Genomic DNA, 11,140 nt, shown 5'->3' on the forward strand with positions numbered 1-11,140 from the left:
TATTGATATACATTGCTAGCTATACTACAGACCTTGTTCAAATTTGATCAATCATTCAATACTATCTTTTATTTATTTTTATTTATTTAAAAAATTTTTTTTTACATTTATTTATTTTTGAGAGACAGAGAGACAAAGAGCACAAGCGGGGAAGAGGCAGAGAGAGAAGGAGACGCAGAATCAGAAGCAGGTTCCAGGCTCTGAGCTGTCAGCACAGAGCCTGACGTGGGGCTCGAACTCGCAAGCCGTGATACCATGACCTGAGCTGAAGTCGGACGCTCAACCGACTGAGCCACCCAGGCGCCCCTCAATACTCTCTTTTAGACCAATTTTCATTTTCTGCTCTCTGGCCCAATCCAGGATCATGTATTGCATTTGGATGCATGCCTTTTTAATTTCCTTCACCTGGAACATTCTTTCCCCTTTATTTGTCTTTTATGACAGTGACATTTTTGAAGATCATAATCCAATCCTTGTATAGAATGGCCTTGTTGGGTTTGTCTTACTTTTCCTCATGATTAGATGCAGGTTATGCATGTTCGGGAAGAATGCCACCAAAGGATAACGATGTGTCTGTCCTCCGTGCATTATATCAGGAGGCAATCGATATTCATTTGCCCCATTAAGGGCCATTTTAACTAAGATGCCTTGGTGGGGACCTTGTCTGTCTGTTTCTCATCTGTAGCCTTGTAACTTTCTCCTTTGTAATCAGTATGTTATATTATGGACGGATACACTGGAGTTATGCAAAGATCCTGTTTTTCCTAAAACTTTCCATCATTAGTTTCTCGCCTGCATCATTGTCCAGATTGGTTGCTTTTCATTGTTTTAAATAAATACTGAGTAAGGACACAAGGCTGCTTTTAACACGTGTGAAGGTAAGGAGTAACAATGAAACACACATTCGTGTAACGTTCAACCAGGCTGAGGAAGAGACCCAGCCCCATAAGAGAAACTGCAGCACCCCTCTTGCCTGGTGAAAGATACAAGTTGTTCAAACCTGGGGCTGGGGCAGGAGGGCAGCAGCGAAGACTGGGGTGATGGGGTCTTGGATAAGCCAGACGTGGATTCCAGAACTATTCCGGCAGTGAAACAAATAGGATGTGGACCAGCTGGATTTGGAGCCTGGAGAGGTGCTTGGAGGTTGAGGCTGGGGAGTGGGTGGAAGGAGATCCTGGTGTTTGAGATTCCCAGTTGGGGCCAGTCTGCCCTCAGGGTTGGGAGTGACTGTTTGGGGGTGGGGGGTGGGTAGGCACAGCCTCTCTGGAGCAGCTGAACATTCCAGACTGGGGCGATGGCGGCTCTGGAGTTTCAGGAGCCCTTGATCTGGCAGAGGGACTGAAAGTGGCTTCCAATGAGTTCCCGTGAGTTCTGGCATGGCCAGGAGCCCCTCTCTCTTCTCTGGCTCAAGCCTCATCTGGACAGGATGGGACAGAGAAGGGTCACATTTTCCACCGTGAATGATGTTAGAAACCTGGGGAAAAAAACATAACCTTTCAAAGATTATGTTTAACTTTTTGAGGAACTACCAAATCGTTTTCCCACAGTTACGTTCCCACCAGCAATGGATGAGGCTTCCAATTTCTCCATCCTCGCCAACATTTATCTCGGTAATAGCCGTCCTAGTGAGTGGGAGGTGCTATCTCATTGCTGTTTCGATTTGCATTTCCCTAAAGACGAGTGACGGTGAGCATTTTTTCACGTGCTCATACAGCATTGTATTGTACACAGAATTCTCCCCTTATCCACCGGGCAGACATTCCAAGAACCCCTCCATGGACACCAGAAACTGCGGATGGTGTGGAACCCTATATATACTATGTTTTTTCCTGGGCATCTATACCTATGACAAAGTTCGATTTATAAATTAGACACAATAAGAGATTAACAGCAATAATTAATAATAAAATAGAACAATTACAATGATATACGGTCATAAAAGTCGTGTGAATGTGCTCTCTCTCTCTCTCTGAAAATACCTCATTGTGCTGTACTCACCCTCCTTCTTGTGATGATGGGAGCTGATAAATTACCTAAGTCACGAGATGAAGTGAGGTGAATGATGGGTAGGCATTGTGATGTAGGGTTAGGCTCCTCTAGGCCTTCTAACTGTCTGCTTCCTAACCACCATTGACCACAGGTAATTAAAACTAGGTAAAGTGGGGCACCTGGGTGGCTCAGAAGGTTGGGCGTCCGACTTTGGCTCAGGTCATGATCCCACACTCGGTGAGTTCAAGCCCCGCATCAGGCTCTGTGCTGACAGCTTGGACCCTGGAGCCTGCTTTGGATTGCGTCTCCCTCTCTCTGCCCCTCCCCTGCCTCCTCTCTCTGTCTCTCTCAAAAATAAATAAACATTAAAAAAAATTAAAACTAGGTACAGCATTGGGGCATCTGTCTGGCTCAGTCGGTGGAGTGTGCGACTCTCGATCTCGGGGTCGTGCGTTTGAGCCCCACGTTGGGGGTAGAGATTACTTTTTAAAAATTAAATAAATAGGTGAAACTCCTCCTCCTGCTCCTGCTACAAAAAAGCCCCTCCCCAAAGCCACGGAAAGTGAAACTGTGGATGTGGGCAGGGTGACTGCTGTGTCTCCTTTGGAGAGATATTCAAGTCCTTTGCCTGTTTTTGAATTGTGGGTTGTTCATCTTTTTGTTGTTGAGTTGTACGAATTCTTCATATATTCTGGATCTTGATCTTTTAGCAGGGGTATGACTTGCAAATATTTTCTCCCATTTTGTGGGTTGTCTTTCCACTCTGTTGATTGTGTCTCCTGATATTGTATCATATAGTGATTATTGCGTATCTCATGTGTTATGTTATATTGTATGCATCTAATATGTATAATATAACATGTATTCCAGCCAGCTCTGTTCACTAAAAAGTCTGCACACCATGACCAACCCAGTAATGAACATTCTTAGCACCCAAACTAATATAACTTCCCACCCAAAGAAATTAGAGTTTCTTGGAGTTTCTATCTGATGCAGGTCGGGGACAGAAGTCCAAGATGAGCTGCAGCGTCTGGTCATACAAGAGAGCAAGAACACTCAAAGACCAGGAGAGACATTTCAAACAGCTCACAACCTGCAAAGGCTCCCACTGGCCAGGTGGGCCCATCAGTTGAAGCATGCTGTGTTTAAAAAAGTTTTTTAATGTTTATTTATCTTTGAGAGAGAGAGACAGAGCACAAGCGGGGTAGGAGCGGAGACAGAGGGAGACACAGAATCCAAAGCAGACTCCAGGCTCCGAGCTGTCAGCATGGAGCCCGACTTGGGGCTTGAACCCACGAACCGTGAGAGCATGACCTGAGCTGAAGTCGGACGCTTAACTGACTCGACTGAGCCACCCAGGAGCTCCTAAAGATTTTATTATTTTTAAAATTTATTTTATTATTTTTTATTAAATTTTTGTTTAATGTTTATTTTTTGAGAGAGAGAGAGAGAGAGAGGAACAGAATAAATGGGGGAAGGACAGAGAGAGAGGGAGACAGAATCCAAAGCAGGCTCCAGGCTCCGAGCCGTCAGCACAGAGCTTGACGCGGGGCTTGAACTCAAGAACTGTGAGATCATGACCTGAGCTGAAGTTGGATGTTCAACTGACTGAGCCACCCAGGTGCCCCAATATTTTATTTTTTAAGTAATCTCTACACCCAACATGGGGCTTGAACTTACAACCCTGAGATCAAGAGTTGCATGCTCTACCGACTGAGCCAGGCAGGTGCCCCATACTGACTATGTATGTATGTATTTATTTATTTAATGTGTATTTAATTTTGAGAGAGAAAAAGAGAGCACAAGTAGGGGAGAGGCAGAGAGAGGGAGACACAGAATCCGAAGCAGGCTCCAGGCTCCGAGCCATCAGCACAGAGCCCCATGTGGGGCTCGAACCCACGAACTGTGAGATCATGACCTGAGCCGAAGTCGGGCTCTCCACTGACTGAGCCACCCAGGCGCCCCCATACTGACTTTTTAAAATTTTTTTTTTTAACGTTTATTTATTTTTGAGACAGAGAGAGACAGAGCATGAACAGGGGAGGGGCAGAGAGAGAGGGAGACACAGAATCTGAAACAGGCTCCAGGCTCTGAGCTGTCAGCACAGAGCCCGACGCGGGGCTCGAACTCACGGGCCGTGAGATCATGACCTGAGCCGAAGTCGGACGCTTAACCGACCAAGCCACCCAGGAGCCCCCATACTGACTTTTTTAAAAAGCCTAATTCATCACCTTCAGAAGATGATGGGGAATCAATACATTATTTTGCAGAGTGGTATCTCTCTCTCTCTCAAAAATAAAAATTTTTTAAATTTAAAGGTTTATTTTATTTTTGAGAGAGAGTGCGTGAGTGAGTGGGGGAGGAGCAGAGAGAGAGAGAGAGAGAGAGAGAGAGAGAGAATCCCAAGCAGGCTCCATGACAGAGCTTGAGCCCACAACCCTGGAATCATGACCTAAGCGGAAATCAAGAGTCAGAGGCTCAACCAGATGAACCACCCAGGCGCCTCTGTCTTGCCTTTCTTATGATGAATGCGCCACTGGGAGCTAAATAGGACGTGATAAGCAGCATCTGGCAAGGACAGCGTTCTAGCTAACAAATGAGGAAGAAACACTAGGAGGACACCTCTATCGTGCAGCTGCAGTGAACCACCAGCTCACTGGCTGCCAGCCCCATGCAGGAGACACCATCAGAGTCTAAGTGTTCCGACAGAAGGTCCCAGCAACCCCCTAGCTGTGCCGGACAAGCCTGAGTCTGACCCCAGTTCTAGAACCAACTGCCAATCCGCAGGGAATGGGGAGGACAGAGGAACCCAAGTGTGGGATCCGCGACCCCCCCCCCCCCCCCCCCGCCGACCGTGGGAAATGCTCTGGGACAAACAGCCTGAGCTGGGCAATTGATTCGTTGTAAGGGAAGGAAAGGAATGGAGGGGGACACCGTGAATCAGAAGAGACTTAAAAGACAGATCGTTTCCTTTTTGAATGGGCAAGACTAAACTTCGATGTCTGCAGACTCCTCCTTGGGTGACAGACGATTCAGAAACACAAAGCGATTATTGCAAAAGTCACAACAGTGGTTACTTTGTGGAGCTGAGGCGTCCCTGCGCCTGGGCCCTGGTGCAGGGAGGGGCTTCTGGGGGTGCTGGCGACGTGCTACGTGTTGACCTGGGTGGGGGTTATCATGAGGGTCACTTTCGAGCTGGGTTTCTAATCTCAGCACTTTGACATTCAGGCCGGATGATTCTTGGCTGTGTGTGTGTGTGTGTGGGGGGGTGCCTTTAACAACATCCTTGGCCTCCGCCCACTAGATGGCAAAAACAGCTCTCCCGCACGCCATCAAGACAATTAAAAAATGTCTCCCACATATTGTTGGGTGTCCCCGAAGAGAAAAACCAGCCCTGGTTGGGAATCTCCTCTTCAGTAACTCTGTAAACTATGTACTTGGTTTATGTGGTTTCTTGGATCTGGCTCTGTGTGTGTATTTATTTTTTTTTAGCAAAAGTATTTTTACTTAAGTGTATTGATTTATTTGAGAGAGACAGAGATAGCACAAGAGGGTGAGGGGCGGGGAGAGAGAAGAGAGAGAGAAGGCCAAGCAGGCTCCACACTGCCAGCTGTAGAGCCCGACTCGGGGCTTGAACTCCCAAACCGTGAGACCATGACCTGAGCCGAAACCAAGAGTCGGCCGCTTCACCGACGGAGCCCCCCGGGTGCCCCCGTTTGTATTTTATTTTACAATAAAAGCACTTGTAAATTTCCAGTTTGGGTTTCACAAGGAAACTCCACAGTCATCTACAAAACGCACACACAAACCAACAAAAGGCTAGAAAAAAAAAGACAAAGACAATGGAAACAGCCCAGGAATTTTGTAAAAAGAGGAGTATCAAATATTGAATCTTTCTTTCTTTCTTTCTTTCTTTCTTTCTTTCTTTCTTTCTTTCTTTCTTTCTTTCTTTCTTTCTTTCTTTCTTTCTCTCTTTCTTAGAAAGAGCCCATGAGCAGGAAGAGGGGCAGAGGAGAGAGAGAGAGAGAGAGAGAGAGAGAGAGAGAGAGAGAGAGAGAATCTCAAGTAGGCTCCACACTCAGCACAGAACCCAACTCCAGGCTCGATCCCATGACCCAGGGATCATGACCTGAGCTGGAATCAAGAGTTGGATGCTTAACCGACTGAGCCACCCAGGCACCCCAGATTTTGAACCATATTCTAAAGCTACAATAGTTAAAGCAGAGTGGCACTGGGACAAAAAAAAGACAAATGCATCTAGAAATAGAAGAAGCTGCCTCTGGGGGCGCCTGGGTGGCGCAGTCGGTTAAGCGTCCGACTTCAGCCAGGTCACGATCTCGCGGTCTGAGAGTTCGAGCCCCGCGTCAGGCTCTGGGCTGATGGCTCAGAGCCTGGAGCCTGTTTCCGATTCTGTGTCTCCCTCTCTCTCTGCCCCTCCCCCGTTCATGCTCTGTCTCTCTCTGTCCCAAAAATAAATAAACGTTAAAAAAAAAAAAAAAAAAAAGAAGCTGCCTCTGGAGGGGTATCGTTGTATCAGATAAAGTCTGAGCTGCTCCGGGCGCTGCTCAGATGTACCTTTCTGCCTGTGCCTTCAGCTCTCCTCCCACCAATAAGCTGACCTAAACAAAGTTCCCCGTGTCTGGAGCTTTCTACTCCTTTGCATGTACAGTTTCTCCCATTGGAGCACAATTCGCTAAGTGTCATGGCTGCCGGCTGCCTCCCTGGACCCTGAAGTTCAGGGGTTTGTCCCTCCCTTTTCCTTCTGTCCCATCCTGTCACCCCTTTACCATACACCTTGCCTTGAAAGTCTATCTCTGCCTGTCAGCTTTGTGGCCCAGGATGGCAGGAATCGTGACCCCCTCAGGGACCTGCACAGTGCCTGGTATATATTAGGTGCTCAATAAATGCTAAATTAATCGGGAAATGCATTAAAGAATCAAATGTAATTTAAAATCATTCAACAGGGGCATCCAGTTGGCTCAGTTGGTAGAGCATGCAACTCTTGATTTCAGGGTGAGTTCGAGCCCCACATTGGGCATGGAGCCTCCTTTAAAATATTCTATTTTATTTTTTTTATTTATTAGAGAGAGAGAGAGGGTACAAGTGAGCAAGGGACAGAGAGAATCCCATGAGGGGCAGAGAGGGAGAGAGAGAGAGAGAGAGAAAGAGAGAAAGCAGGGCTCCCCAAAGCAGAGCTTGAACTTACGAAGCATGAGATCATGACCTGAGCCAAAGTCCGATGTTTAACCAACTGAGCCACCCAGGTGCCCCTACTTAAAAAAAATTAAAAAAAAAAAACACAAAAAAACAAAACTTTAGAGGCACCTCGGTAGCTCAGTCAGTGAAGTGTCGGATTTCGGCTCAGGTCATGATTCTGCGGTTTGCAGGGTCGAGCCCCTGTCAGCTGTGCTGACAGCTCAGAGCCTGGAGCCTGCTTCAGATCCTGTCTCCCTCTCTCTGCCCCTTCCCTGCTCGCGCGCTCTCTCTTTCTTAAAAATAAATAAACGTTAAAAAAATAAAAAAAAATCTTTCAATAAACATTTATTAAGCATCTACTATATGCCAGGAACACTGGATGAAGCAGTGACCAAAATCAATCAGTCCCCTGTTTTATGATGCTGCCACTTTAGTGGGGAAGACAGATGACAAATAAGTAAACAAATAAATTCTTCTTGTTTCAGATAGTGAAAGTAGCTACCAAGTTTAATAAAAGAGAGCAATGGGAAAGACAGAGACTGGAGAGGGACCCCATTAGGGCTTTAGGGCGTGGGAACACACGGGTCGAGCCTCCAACATAGGAGAAGGTGCCTATGTGAACGTGTTTAGGGAAGAACAGTGCAGGCAGATGGAACAGCTTGTGCAAAGACCCTGTGGTAGGAAAGATCCAGGGTCTTGGTACCTCTCCAAGACACTGGGACATGAGCATCAGTCCTTCTAGCTTCCGCCCAAAGGATCTTCCAAACACACAAATCCCATTGGGTTAGTCTCCCGTTGTCTTCCCATGGCTCCCTATTGCCCTGCGGATCAAATCCAAACTCCTTAGCCCTGCCCTGGGCGGGACTTGGTTGTCCCCTCCGCCCCGCCCCCTACCTACTCCTCCCCGCCTCCCGGGCCCAGGGACAGTCACTTAGGCCCCGCCCCCAGCCCCGCCCCCCACTCGGGCCGGACCAGCACCGCCCACCCCGTCTCACCATTGGACAGCTCGGAGAGCCTCGGGCGCTGGTTGGCTAGAGCGGCCATCAGTTAGGGACCGGGCCTTGATAATCCGTCCCCGAGCTCCGAGGGGGCGGGTTCGGGTGCGGGCGCGGCGGGGGCTGCTGCTTCAGGTAAAGCACCAAATTTTCGGGGCCACCGGCGGGGGTTCTGGGGGGCACTAGGGGACGTACCGGGAAGGGGTACTGAGCTTCCCGCCCCTCTGCGGGCTCAGCGCCCTGCGATGGGGCGGGCTGCGTGTCCTCTGGCTGGGACCCCACCCGACACCCGGAGCCCCAGGTGGGCAGCGAGCAGAGCTGGGGGCTCTGGCTTCGTGAGATCGCCCTCCTCCCGCCCTTCAGGAGCCCAGTGGGGGGCTTGTTCGCCACCTAGCGCCCCAACAGACTCCGGGACTTTCCCAGCGTCGCTCCTGGAGAGCTTGGGGACACGGGTTCAGCCCCTCACGGTGGACCTGGGTGTGTGTGGGGGCGGGGGGCGGGGGGTGATACGGAAACGGTGTTGGGGGGAGGAACGGACGGCCTCCGGGCCGGCAGACAATGGGTAGCGGATGGAACCGCCCGGCGGGGTTTCCTGTAGGAAACCGCTCTGTCTCTATGAGGCCGTCGTGGGGTGTGTATAAGTGTGTGTGTTGGGGGGGGGGCGCGATGTACCCGAGTACCTCCCCCTCCCACCATCATCAGCCTCCAACCCCTCCTCGGGGCTCTGAGCGTCCCGCCCCAACATAAGGGGGTGCCACCATTCGCGGCCTCAAGCCGGGGAGACGTCCTCTCCCCAGGACCGGCATCCACACTGCCCGCCGAGTCCCCACCGCTCAGGTTTCCTGATCACAACCCGGAGTCCCGAAATAGTCCTTGGGGCGGGAGTGGGGGCGTGTGGCGTCGGCTCTGACGGCCTAATGAGGGGGTCTCAGGCAGAGGATCCGATCTAGCTGACAACTCGGGCAGGGAGCGGAGAAGAGGGCAGGGCCGCCGCGCCCCCACTCTGCTCAGGCTGCGGCTCCTGGGGCCGCCCAAGTGTGGGCCTGCTTCCCCAGCAGGGAAACGCGCAGGTATAGGCAGGGATGCAGGGTGGGAGGGATGACCCTCCTCGGGCTCTCTGCGCCTGCCCTGGAGGGCAGGGCTGTCTCTAGAAGGCCATCAAGTGGGTGGCCAATGCAGAAACACTGGCAAAATTGCCTGGGTTAAAATCCTGCCTCGTGTGTGCCCTTGGATGGGTCACTTCATATCCCTGTGTCTCAGCGTCTCCACCCGGACAATAGGGGAAAGGGTAGTGATAAGAAAACCTACCTCGGAGGGTTTAGCTAGGACTTTTTTTTTTTTAAGTTAATACCCATGAATTGCATATAATAGAGCTGGCCCAGCATGAATGGCAAAAGTATTATTATTATTATTATTATTATTATTATTATTATTCACCGTTCCTGGAGCACTGCTTTCTCAGCCCAGCTTCTGGGCCTGGCGACTCCAGCTGATTTGCGTCTTAGGGATGGCCCACAGCTGTTTTTTGAGTTCTCAGGGCCTCCTAGTTGGGTGTGAGCAGGTCACTGGAGGAGGAGGCTGACCCCACTGAGTCACACTGCCAGCGGTGCGAGGCAGGCCCGGACCCCTGAGCTCTGGCCTAGGTTTTTTTCCACCACACAACTCTTCCCTGACAGTTTCCTGAAAACAAGTTGTGAGAGGCACTGGCTGTCCTCTGTGATCACCGGCTGCCCCCGCTGGCCCGCCCCTCTCAACCAGTGTGAGGGGACAGGAAGCAGCTGCTTTGGGACCAGAAGGGCCCCCCCCCCCACACCTGCCTTAGGGTGGGGTGAGGGAGGTTTCAGGGACCCAGGCTGGACAGAGGTAGGGAGTGGCAGGGTCCCCTCGGCAGTGGAGCAGGGGCTACTCCATGGCTGATGGGCCATGGCTCAGGAATGCAAGAGGCTGGAAGGGGTGATAGGAAAGGTTCCCAGGGGGTTGGCACATTGGGCACTGTGTCAGGGAGAGGACAGATGCCAGGCAGACATCTGGTGGTGGAGGCTGGACCGGCAAGGGGTCCCCAGGAGATGGGCGGAGCACAGTCTAGGGGCATTTCCCATAGGCGGTTGATCTAGATGCCCTGTGCCTCAGTTTCCCCATCTGGAAAATGTGAATGATGACACATATGTGTTAAATGTGAATGATGACAAAATTTTTTATGTTTATTTATTTTTTTTAACTTTTTTTTAACGTGTATTTATTTTTGGGACAGAGAGAGACAGAGCATGAACGGGGGAGGGGCAGAGAGAGAGGGAGACACAGAATCGGAAGCAGGCTCCAGGCTCTGATCCATCAGCCCAGAGCCTGATGCGGGGCTCGAACCCACGGACCGTGAGATCGTGACCTCAGCTGAAGTCGGATGCTTAACCGACTGAGCCACCCAGGCTCCCCTATATTTATTTATTTTTGAGAGAGAGAGAGAGAAAGACAGTCTGAGTGCAAGCAGGTAAGGGGCAGAGAGAGAGGGGAGACACAGAATCCAAAGCAGGCTCCAGGCTCTGAGCCATCAGCACAGAGTCCTACTCGGGGCTCGAATTCACGAACACGAGAGATCATGACCTGAGCCAAAGTCGGATGCTTAACCGGCTGAGCCACCCAGGCGCCCCTCCCTCAGTTTTTTAAAGCCTCCATCATGTTATCTGAAGAGTGCCCCCAGCCCCATGTCTAGCCACAGCTCTGACAACCTGGGTGTTTGTGGTTCCATTACAAGCTCCCCCAAGCCAAGGGCAGAATCCTGTGACACTCCTAGAGACATCCTAGGGAGATAGATAGCCATTGATTTGCATCCTTGGTGCAGCTAGACCTCAGCTCTCCATCATTCCTACAAGAGTCTCACAAGCAACTTGGTAAACACTCAGATGCGCAATTATATCTTGTTTGCATTCCTCTAAGGAAAAAAGAATTCAAACAGCCCTGTTGTG

Source organism: Lynx rufus, unplaced genomic scaffold (genome assembly GCF_022079265.1).
Source record: "Lynx rufus isolate CCGP_SWC_20201006 ecotype Redwood Valley unplaced genomic scaffold, mLynRuf1.p SCAF_4, whole genome shotgun sequence".
NCBI classification, from domain to species: domain Eukaryota; kingdom Metazoa; phylum Chordata; class Mammalia; order Carnivora; family Felidae; genus Lynx; species Lynx rufus.